At 43.0% G+C, this 12484-nt stretch overlaps 1 protein-coding gene across 2 annotated transcripts in view; it reads left to right on the plus strand.

Annotated features, from left to right (window-relative positions):
- The window catches only part of ATPSCKMT (ATP synthase c subunit lysine N-methyltransferase), a 198507-nt gene that overhangs the window by 55537 nt on the left and 130486 nt on the right, over nucleotides 1-12484 (plus strand). The window lies entirely within an intron of this gene.

Genomic DNA, 12484 nt, shown 5'->3' on the forward strand with positions numbered 1-12484 from the left:
TCTTCTCCCATTCTGTAGGTTGTCTTTTAGTTTTGTTGACTGTTTCTTTTGCTGTGCAGAAGCTTTTTATCTTGATGAAGTCCCAATAGTTCATTTTTGCTTTTGTTTCCCTTGCCTTCCTAGATGTATCTTGCAAGAAGTTGCTGTGGCCAAGTTCAAAAAGAGTGTTGCCTGTGAGCCTGGCCTATTCATAGCAGAGTGAGACTGGCTGCCAAGGAGAGGTTGATGATGTGGAGCAGAAGGAGAAATAAGATCAGTCCAGTAGGAGGGAGTTTTATAGAAGCCCCTCAATATCAGGCCAAGGTAGTAAGGAATAGGGTTGTGAGCAGAGAACTGTAATCATTGTATTTTGGGAAGTCTGGCCTGGTAGTGGGTTGGGGAAGGCAAGGTGACAGAGTAGAGGAGCCTGAGTGAAGGCCCACTGTCACAGCTGCAGGCTAAGCTGAGCTCAGAGCTCTTTCCTCAAGGTCCGGGCGGCTGGCTATCTCAGGGGCAGAGGGCTACATGCAGACCAGGGGCAGGTGTCAAACCAGTAGCATCCCTGGACTCAGAAAGGGACATCCCTGGGAGATCTGGGGACCAGGTGTTTTATATCTCCTGAGTCTATCCCTGAGAATGTCACATCAGACCAAGTGGCCCTGTGGGATCTATGGCTCAATGATGAGACTCAACATTTGTTGAGTTGATGACATGCCAGACTGTGTATGAGTTTTACAGGTAGCATCTCATTTAATCCTTGCCTGCTCTCACCGCATTTCATAGATTAGGAAATTGAGTCTTATAGAGATGAACTAGCTTACTCAGGGTCACAGGGATTGAAAATGGTAGAACTGGCTTGTGAAGTATGTCTGTCCCCACAGCTGAAGCTTGTAGCCACTCCCAAGTTATGCCTCTGTGACTTAGGCTCAACACACGTTTCCATCTGCTGGGGGTTATGAGCCAAGGGCGAAGATTTATGTGCATATATAAACTGTCCACCTACAGTTAAAAATATATCCAGATGTGGGGATCTACAAAAATGTAATTCTAGGGGTGCCTTAGTGGCTCAGTTGGTTAAGCATCTGCCTTCGACTCAGGTCATGATCTCAGGGTTCTGGGATAGAGTCCTGCATCGGGCTCCCTGCTGGTGGGCAGTCTGCTTCTCCTTCTCCCTCTGACCTTCCTCCTGCTTGTGTTCTCTCTCTGTCTCTCAAATAAATAAATAAATAAAATCTTAAAAAAAAAAGTGATTCTGAATTGTTGACATACATTCTAGTCTAAGCAGGTCACTGCCTATAGAGAAAGATTTTAAGAGCTTCTTAGCGGAGAACACTCCCTGTTCCCAAAATACCTCTCCCAGCTTCTCACAGATGCCCAGGGTTCTTTAAGGGAGATAAAGGCTTTCTTTAGAGATAAGGCCTAAAACTAAAGGCTGGGCCACTGTTTGTTCCTCTTCGTGTTCTCTGCAGGGCACATGCAGCAGATAGTTGATGATTTTTTTCTAAAATACAGCAGAAAAGGTGGCCTCTTTTAGAAATGTTTATCCTTCCCATTCATTTACTGTTTTTGTGCAATTATTTGATAAGAAAACCCAGGTTATAGGATTGACCATGTTTCTATGAAAGGGAGGGAGATAAGAGTCTGTAAGCACTTTCTCAGCAAGCTATTACTCACCCATCACCAGTAGAAGTCTTCCTGGGGTCTGGAAATCGGGACTGGCTACCTGGGCTCCCCCCTGGGCAGTCCCACAGGGTCCCATGCTTGCTTTAACATTCTGACTTCAAACTCTTAATGGTTTTTAAACAAGGAAAGTTGCATCTTCATTTTGCACTGAGTCCCACAGATTTCATAGTTGTTCCTGCCTGAAATTACGTGGTGAGCAATACTTGCACAGCCTTGGGATAGAGCACTTTATTGACTTCCAGTTACATGCCTGCATCCTAGGGATTGGTGATGAAGCATTTGAAGCCCAGGTTCGAGGAACAAATTTGGATAAGGTTTTATATCAGTTGCTACCCTCCATCTTTCTACAAGTACCTCTCTGACCTTTCTACTCACTTCCTTGCTAGAACCATCTATAGCCTATTAATTAAAGTAGCAGCACTTTTATTGAGAGAAATATGAAAACTAAGTTTGCAGCTAGAGCCTTTGCTCCAAATCCACAGTTGTTTATCCTCTGAGATTCTGTGAGCCTGTCTCCTTGGGGCTCTTGTCGTGTATGGCACTTGCCCATCGACACTGGGAGAGTCCACAGGTGGATTCCATTTCTCCTCACAGTCTGGCACTAAAGACAGTACTTACATGAGTGGATTTTGAACTTGGTTCATGTCAAATCACTTGCAGAAGCCCAGAAGGCAAAACATAAAACAAACTTGTAGTCGAACAGAGGTGTTTAAACTGCTGTATCCCCCTCCCTCCTACCTACCTTCCCTCCTTTTCCCTCTTACTTCTAGGGCCACAGAGTGCAAAGTTTGAAAACTCCAGGCTTAGATCCATGAACGGTTCTCCTGGTGTTTGTCAAAATCCAAGCTTACCTAAATATGAAGCATTCTAGCTCAAAGAAAATTAAGAGAAGAGGCCAGAGCAGGCTGGCTGTGTCCCTTGGATATTTCAGCTTAGACACCCATCATAGATTCCTCTGTTCTTGAATATCCATCCACCTTTCCAGTCTTGTTATGGTAGCTTCATTCTGGTTTTGCAACAAATCTATGAAGTGGGGCAGTGGGTAGGCTGATCCCATTAATGACCCACTGAGTGGCCCCACCTGCCCCCTGTAACTTTTTACCTTTCTCCCACTCTGAAGCTGGGCTTGTTTTGACCAATGGGTTGTAAGAGATTGGGAGGTCAGCAGAAGCTTGAAAGTGTTTCACTTGTGCATTAGTCAGGGTTCTCCAGAGAAATAGAATCAGTAGGATATATATAGATATATAATAGAGGAGATTTATTATAGGAATTGGCTCAAATGGTAAGGAGGCTGAGAAGTCCCACAGTCTGCCATCAGCAAGCCAGAGAACCAAGAGAGCCAGTGATGTAATTCTGTTGAAGTCAGAGGGCCTGAGCTTGGTGGGGGTCGTGATGGTGTAAATCCCACTCTGAATCTGAAAGCCCAAGAACCAAGAGTACCGTTGTCCAGGGGCAGGAGAAGATGGATGTCTTAGCTCAGAGTGCATTCATCCTCCTCTGCCTTTGTTCCATTCAGGCTCTCAAAAGATTAGATGATGCCCACCCACCATGGTGAGGAGGATCTTCTTTACTCAGCCTACTGATTCAAATGCTAATCTTTTTGTCTTTTCACACAGACATCTAGAAATAATGTTTTTCTAGCTATTGGTATCTCTTAGCCCGGTTAAGTTGACATAGAAAGTTAATCATCACAATCTATAATGAAAAAGAGCATCCCCTTCCCTGTCCTTCCCCACCCCATCAGCAGATGCTTCCTCCCCCTTTTTTTGCTATTTTCTTATGTTTCCTTACTGCTATAATTCTAAAGATAGTGCTTATACTGCTATTTCTGACTTTTAGTTTTAGATGATTGTGTTATTACTGTTGAATTTATATTAAAAACAGTCAGGATTAAGTGGTGTTACATTATCACATAACTCTCACATGTACATATTTCTCTTCCCCACCTCAGGGATGGAGAGATTATACAGTCAGTGTTTTCATTACTTTAGCTATGTCAATCTTGTTTACAGATGAGCCAAATTATGTCTTAGTGATTTTATCTCCTTTCCTGTGCATGTTTGGTTCCTTCAGTTGGGAACTGCCATTTTTCTTTCTCCCTTTTCTGTCTTCTTTCATCTCTGACATTATCTTTCTACATGCTCAGTCAACTCTTTCTTCCAACTTTCCACAAGGTCAGAACCTCTCAGATGTTCTACTTACTTATGTTTGCTTTTGTACTTTGTGCTTTTGGTGTCATGTCAAAGGATCATTGCTAAGACCAATGTCAAGGAGATTTTCTCTTATATTTTCTTCTAGGAGTTTTACAGTTTTAGTTCTTGTGTTTAAATCTTTAATCCATTTTGAATTAATTTTTGTGAGTGTTTTAAGATGGGATTATCCAGTTTTCTCAACACTGTTTACTGAAGAGATTATCCTTTCCCTATCAAGTATTCTTGGCTCCCTTGTCAAATATTAGTTGACTGTATACCTGTGGGTTTATTTCTGGGCTCTGGGTTCCGTTCCATTGTGCTGTATGTATATTTTTATGCCAGTACTAAAATATATTTTTTTGCCATATTGTTTTGATTACTATAGCTTTATAATAAAGTTGGAAATCAGGAGGTGTGATGTCTCTGGGTTTGTTCTTCTTTCTCAAGATTACTTTGGCTATTTAGGATCTTTTGTGGTTCCATATGAATTTTAGGATTTTTTTTTTATTTCCTTGAAAAATGCCATTGGAATTTTGATGGAGATTGCATTGAATCTGTGGATCACTATGGGTAGTATGGATATTTTAACAATATTAATTCTTCCAGTCCATGAACACAGGATATCTTTCATTTATTTGTGTCTGCTTCAGTTTCTTCCATCAGAGTCTTATAGTTTTCAGTGTATAGATCTTTACCTCCTTGGTTAAGTTTATTCCTACATACTTTATTGTTTTTAATGCTATTGTAAATGGAATTGTTTTACCATTTTTTTGTTAGTGTATAGAAATGCAACTGATTTCTGTATGTTGGTTTTGTATCCTGCAACTTTACTGAATTTATTAGTTCTAACCACTTTGTTGGTGGAGTCTATCATATCATCTGCAAACAGAGCAATAGTGGAGTAATAAAGAGCCTTTCCTCCTGTGTCCATAGATCCTGGGTTGGTGGTTAATTTTTAAAGATGGGGCATTTAAAGGGTGATCAGGGCTCTATATAAATTGATTGGTCTTGTTGATTAGATGGCAAAGGTGCAGGATACAGTCATTTCACTGAGAGCCTCCCAGTGTCAGTACCTGCAGATACTGCCATTGTGTCACTGCTTTTCTTGGGATGCACTTATTCTTTTACTGGAGTTTAAGAACCTTACTTCTAGGAATATGATGGATATCTTCTTATTCTGTCCTCACATGGGAAAGAGAAAGAGAGAGTTGGGAGTAGGATAGAGAGAGGGAAAGCTCTATGTCTCTTCTTTTTTTTTTTTTTTTAAGATTTTATTTATTTATTCATGAGAGACACACACATACAGAGAGAGAGAGAGAGAGAGAGAGAGAGAGAGGCAGAGACACAGGCAGAGGGAGAAGCAGGCTCCATGCAGGGAGCCCGATGTGGGACTCGATCCTGGGACTCCAGGATCATGCCCTGGGCCAAAGGCGGCGCTAAACCACTGAGCCACCTGGGCTGCTGGAGAATTGATATTTAAAATGTGATATTGATCTTTTGTGATTTAAGCCTTTTTAGATTTTTGTAATCTAACAATGACCAGGACATTTATGGGGCTGTATTTTTGTTTAGAAGTAAAAGAGGAACTTGTCCACCAGTAGTTTTAAAGCAAAAATGAGATGAAGATGGATGTTAAGTTTCAGTTGCTTTGTGATTATATCCCAGATTTGAGATAGTCCATCATAAAGGTTACATTCCTCTAAGAATATGTTTATTTTGCCTTTACTTTTGAGGGGATAAAATTCTATTTAAAAATCATTTCAATGATATTATTCCATTGTCTGTCTACATCTAATGCTGGTGAAGAGAAGTCTGTGTCATTGTAAATATCATTTGTGATTCTGAGTGTCTCACAAAGGAGGTACTGACAGCCTTTGCTCTGGGCTGTCCTTTCTGTGGAGGTTTTTAGAACTTCCAACAGCCTTGGAAGAGAGAGATGATATTTCCTTCTGGAGCAAGTGATGGCTTTGCTCAGCGCCATGGAAGTGAGATGTGCCTCCCTTGGGGTTTTCAGGACTCTGTCCTCAGAGTACTAACATTGTTTTCCTGTTTGTCGGTGGGAAGTGTTTGGAGCTCAGCTTTGTCTTTTTTGTGTTGGAACACAGGAAGTACCTTCAGTCAGGAAATTGACCGAATTTAAACAAATCATCATTTGATGAACTCCTCTTGAGTATTGAACCACTCTTACATGGTAATGTAATCCTGGACTCACACTTGTTGCCACAGTGAGGTGCTATTGATAATTCCCATTGACAATCCCGAGTTTGATTTTAGCTGATGTCGTTTATACTTTTCTCCTCCACATTAAAAATTTTTTTAAAGATTTGGTTTATTTATTCATGAGAGACACAGAAAGAGAGGCAGAGACATAGGCAGAGGAAGAAGCAGGCTCCCTGCGGGGAACCTGATGTAGGATTTGATCCCAGGATCCTGGGATCATGACCCGAGCCAAAGGCAGATGCTCCTTTGAGAGCATCTGAGCCACCCAGGTGCTCCTCTCCTCCACATTTATTTCAGAGTACTTATTCTATTTTTTTAAAACTTAACTCATCCAGCTTTCCCTTGTTGTCCACCCCCTTGGGATTTTCAGAGCAGAGGCACTGCTATTCCTAGAATTTTACAGTGATCCCAGTCCCATTTAATGCCCCCACACTTCCCCTTTCCTCTTGTTCATGCGAGATGTGCTACATTTCCCATTTTACAACTTTTCACTTCTTCAAACTGCCCTTTATTGCTGAAAGTTCCACATTGTAATCTGAAGAGTAGAACACTAAAATAGCCATTTCTGAGTGATCTGCTAACTACTGGGCTGTAATTGTATTCCAAATTGGTAGTTCAGCTAAAACTTTAACTATTTTATTCAACTTGAAAGATATATTTGTAGCGGATTATTCCTGCTTATAGCTTTACCAAGAGCTTTTATATTACAGTTAAATATTGTACCACCTTAGATATTTTTCCATCTATTTGCACAAAGCTAGATGAAAAATGTTAACAAAGACATAAAAATCATATGTTAAACCAGGAATAGTACTGAACAGAAATGATATACTGCATCATCTTTTATTTTTTTCTGAGATTTATTTCTGTGGAGAAGATTCAACCCAAGAATATGATGGGTAATACAGGTATACCAAAATTTCAAGCACCTTTGATTATGAAGCTAAAACTTCTTTTATACTCTGGCTGGAAAAAAAGGACTCCATGTTCAGATAAATTACCTGAGGTAGAAAAATAAATACCAACCATAGAGATGAGACATGTTCATTGCATGTATTAGATTGGGCTGGCCCAATCATAGTGAGGACTGGCCCATCATTTCAGTCCCTTTCCCTTCTGATTTCTAGTACACTTTAACCTAAGGGTAGTTAGGAAACTATGGGTAGGATGGCAGGGAATTACTGCAGCTCTGCCTTTTCCCATAATGGGAGGGCGGAGTTTCCTAATCTGAGATCCGTGGAACCCCCAAGGGTCCCAGGTAGGCTTTGTGTACAAGGTGTGGCATAGGTGGTGGTGTGCTGCTGGGAAGTGCGTCCATATCTTTCATCACATTCTCAGAGGGGTCCATGATCTTCCAACTGCCAAGAACCACATGCAACAGCTTCCTCTCTTAACTGCTACATAAGAGTTAATGGGTAGTAAGCACTTATGTGTGAGGACTATTTTAAGAACTTGGTTGCAAATTATTAGGGAGGATTTCAAATGTGTAAAAAGTAAGGAGAACAGTAAGATGCTCCTCCCGGGATTTAGCATCCAGTTTCAACAATCTTCAATGTTTTGCTAATTGTTTTTAGCCATTGAAATTCATGGCCTGAAGTCATTGTCCTAATTACCTCAGGGGAGGGTGTTGTTACTACTCCTATTACAGATGGGGATATGGAAGCTTGTCTTGGCTCAGCCACTTGCTGGTGGTTGTACTGCTAAGAAGTGGTTGAGTGGGGAGTTGGGACTTGAACCTGGGGCTGGCCCCCTCTGCAGGCCCTCCCAGGTATACTACTAGGTGTCTCCTTTCTTGAGTGGCTGTCTCTCTTGGAGAATCTTCTGTCCATGCTCTGTGTTCCTACTCCTGAGTGCTGAGCCTACTTTTCCTGGACACATTTTTATTTAGGAAGAAGCTGCCATTTACAGAGATTTATAGATCCTCAGCTTTACATGTGGTTTTATTGTATTTTTTAAAAAAGTATTCTGCTTGCTTTTATTCTAATAAGGACTCTCCGAGAGAGGTATTTATATTCCCATTTTATAGGTAAGGAAGCCTCAGATGTTAGCCACTTGACCAAAGTTATACCTAATAAGTGATGGACTTGGCACTAGAATCCAGACATTCAGTGTTCTCACCTGTCCAGCACAGACAGTTACGCAACATGACATTTTAAAAGAAAAAAAATATGTAGAATATATTTTCTAGAAGAGAGTTTATATTCACCCAGTTGGTTAATGGTGGCTAAAATTGGCCACCTAGCTAGAAATGTAGTTATTTCAGCCAAGGGGAGAGTCTGAGGCATAACAAGTGAGCATCTTGCCTGCCCTTGGGGCATGGTGGTGTTCTGATCAAATTCTCAATCCCCACTGTGGGCTCTTGATTCTCAGCACCAGCTGGGCCCTTGGGCATCACAGTGCGTGCTCTCATGGCTTTGTGAACCTTTTAATAGGGGAAGGAGAGACTTCTTGGGACTTGTGGATTTTAGGGCTTTCTGTCACCCCCTTAGCCTGATCTGTTCTCTGGAACCAGGAGTACCATCAGCTGTCCTCAACTAGAAGGTACTGTGGCTCGCTGTCATCTTGTTAAGGCAAGCAACCAGGTAAGTGACATGCCAACATTCAGAAGACACTCTTGTCCTTCAGGAGGTGACTGGCTCAGTTTAATCTGCGTCATCTGACCGCGTCATTCAACTATATTATCTTTACGCACAGAGATGAGGGAACAGGAACAATTCTGCTCCACATGGAGGTCAATAGGGAAGAAAACTATCAGGAAAATACCAGAAGCCAGAGCATTGTTGAAAAACTGACCTACCCTTAAATATATAGTAAATGATTAATTTGCACTTTCAGTATATTATAAAACCAAATTACTGCTTGTATATAACCCAATGATGGCTTGGCTAAGTGGTTGATTAGAAGTCATCTAATCTAATAATAATCTAGTAATACTCTAAAAACAATACATATACCTATGTATATCTATAGGTCTAGGAAAGCTCTATGGGATATACACCCACCTGTTACTTGAGGTTTTTTGGGAGGGGCAGATTTTGGATGCTTTCCTCTTTCTACTTCACACTCACTTTTTAATAGAGCATGTACTATTTCCTGTCATCAGAAAAACCAAAAATATGAATCACAGATTAGGAGGTGAGATTTCACTTCTCCCTGGAGCTCACATGGGCGTGGGTTGCCATCAGAATCCACTGGGGAGTGTTTCAAGGCGAGCTACCTGTCTCCCTCTTCCTCCTTGATCCTCAGCACAGGCACTCCTTGCTGCAGTAGCTCAGGGCATGGCCAGCCCGTTAACCTTTGTGCGACTGCATTCTCTAAGCGCCAGCATGGAGAAGCCTCACCTGCTCTAGACCCCAGTGCATCGTTTCATTTGTGTAGTCACTGGAGACTTGGACAGCTTGCTGGGCCTCGGGGCCACCTTCTGTCCATCTCTGAAAGGGGCTCACTAGAGACCTTGCCAGGGAAGGTGATGATGCTGGAAAGACCAGAGGACCAAATCATCCTCCTCTCGGACATGCCTCTGGGAAGGGACATCAGAGTAGTCTAGGGAGAAGCAAAATTTGTCTTCCTTTAGGGGAGAGAGCAGTTCGTGGAATTAAGCACTTCTGTTTGTACTCTCAGGAGGGAAAGAGTGTTGGATGTGACTTCCTGAGGTTTAAGGACACTTCTGGAAAATTAGGATGGATTGAACCAGGACATTTCTGAAGACAGGATACTTGAGGGATGCCCTAAACCAACAGGGACGAGTCTGGGAGACCCACGTGTCCCCAACTTCCGAGTCTAAGGAGAGTTGGAATAGACAGGTTACTTAGCTGCCCCGTACCTCAGTTCCCTCATATGGAAAAGTAGGGTAATAATGATCATTGTGATGATTACATCCATGGATGTAATCCATGTAATCCACACATGTGTCAGCATCTACTAAATGTCAGCTGTTACTTCCATGAAGTCTGGTGGGGGTCATTTGGGCCTGCAGTGGGGACACGAGACCGTGGAAGAGGAAACGTTGGTGTTGCAATCACTCCTTCCATGCTCTTGGCCATGGAGTGGCCGACGTGGTGCCTCTGCCAGCCTCACGCTGTGAAGCAAGGGCTCTGAGCTCCTGTGGCCTGGAGGAAGCTCACTCTGCTGCAGGAGATGCTGGCATTAGGTGCCTTCATGAGAAATTGGGGGGCAATGGGGGGCATCCTGACCCTTTGTGACATATCTCATGCATGCCCTTGGCACTGCTCAATGGCTGGTTTCCTGATGAACCATGATGAAAGCAATCTTAACTAAGACTGGTCCTAATTCTTGCCAGTGTTCAAACCCAGGATAGATGGTGTGGTCAGGATGAGCTTTCGACATAGTTAATAAGACTGAAAAGGACGACTTCAAGTTTACTGGGAAATGAGGAAGGAGGGAAATAAAGGCAAGAGCTCTATATTGGGGTGGCCTCCTGGAGCCCAGGGTGTTTGGTGGCTCTGAGTGTCCAGCCCTGTGAGGATCCTCTGTTGAGGCATTAGGGCATGTGGTGGTGGGTGGTCTGCCAAGGTGAAGGGGCTAGCCACCTGGTCATCTAGCTTGTCATCTTCCAGCCATCACTGGATGTAGGTGAGGCTGATCTAAAAGAGGTCCCAGAGGTGAGACCTGGGGGGCCCTTGACCACTAGCTCAGTGGGGACAGAGGCCTGGGAGTTTTTGTGTCCTTCCTCTACTTATGAAGAAACCAGTCATTGGATTTAGGGATTACCCCCAATCCAGGATAATTTCATCTTGGGATCCTTAACTAATTACTTCTACAAAGACCCTTTTGTCCAAAAAAGGTCACCTTCTAGTTTTGGAGTAGTCCTGACTTTTTTCACTATTTAACCTACTACATCCTGGTTGCCAGAGAGACGGCAAGGACCGTGAAGTAGAGTTCTCATGGTAGACGAATTGTCATGGGTAGAGCAGGTGATTTCCACCAGCTGTTTCCTTAGGAGACAGATAATATTGGGGTGAATGGGCTGGCCCAGCCAAACCAGATGCGAGCCCATTGCACATTGTGTGGCACCATTATCTTAGAAGTGCTGCAGCTTCCGTGGGGCTCATGGTCTCAAGCACATGTTTTTGAAAGTGGGTTCCACTGAGAGAAGTCTGAGTAGGAGAACCTGAAGAGCTGCCTTGCAGGTGATGCCACATAACTGTGACTTCTTTGTCAGTGATATTCACACACCCCAGTGGACTTTGGAGTCCATATACTCACTGGTGGATTTGTGTGGTTGACTCATTCACAACAGGGGTTTACACTGTAATAGCACATGCTAATTTAGTTTTGGGAGTTTGGGGTTATTATTATTATTTTTTTTGCAATATCCTATTGTGTCCTGGTAACACTTGTTTGTGTCACTGAGAGCAGCGGAACACGGCGGAGCACAAGAATTGTCCATCTAGATCTTCACAAAAGGGTGGATTGTGGTGGGCCCTGACCTGGCCTCCTGCAGGCTCAATGACTCGTAGGACATGGGACATGGAGTACGCAGCTAACTGTATTGTAGTCTCTTCATGGCAATGCTTAGGGTCTTGTCCGCTGATGTGGCCCCAAACCGCATAGTACAAAGTGGTGAATTCTGGGCCCCAGGCCTCCCTGACATGGTGGATTACTCCACGAAGGCTGCACTGACTGATAAATTTTGGACCTGCCTCTTTGAGCACATGGGAAAGTCACGGGGGGGTTTTGCTCGTGTACATGTGACCGTATCTCAGGAATATCTTTTGCACGTTTGCTATCTCAGTAGATAGACTGAATTCATGCTTTCAATTCTAGTCAGTCTCCATACCCTGGCCAGACCCTAGCGCCCCAGATCTTGCCCAGACCAATCTCCATGCCTAGGGGGATGGAATAAGCTATTTGACTTAAGCCAGTCTGCCAGTCTGGAGGTGAGGCAGGGAAGGTGGAGTCAGTCTCAACCACAGAGCTGAGCGGTGGAGGTGTAGTCTGTAAAGACGTTTGGAATTTTGTACCTTGAATAAAGAGCAGTAACGCTGGAGGAGGAAATAGCAAATGACGCATTCATGGATTGATATTTTCCAGATTGTATGTGCACTTAAGATGGCCCGGCCAGATACTTGCTGACTCCAGTGTTTTCATTTCTTTATGACCTTTTTTCCTCATAATGGGGAGTAAAATTTTATTTTGTTTTTCCTAGGACTGGGAGCAATTCTAGGTAGCTCTGCTTCATGGGTAGAGATGCTGCATTTTTATTATTCAACCAATAACGGAGCCATGCTCTGTTGTAGACACCGCATACAAAGATAGGGAAGTCTGCATTGCTTAAGGTAACACTAGCTGCTGTAACAAAGAGACCCCAAACTTCAGAATTTTAATATATTAGTGATTTTGTAGTAGTTCAAGTTGGTGGGCAGCTCTGCTGCGTGTGGTCACTCAGG

The sequence above is a fragment of the Canis lupus genome, chromosome 34 (assembly GCF_011100685.1).
Source record: "Canis lupus familiaris isolate Mischka breed German Shepherd chromosome 34, alternate assembly UU_Cfam_GSD_1.0, whole genome shotgun sequence".
Lineage (NCBI taxonomy): Eukaryota > Metazoa > Chordata > Mammalia > Carnivora > Canidae > Canis > Canis lupus.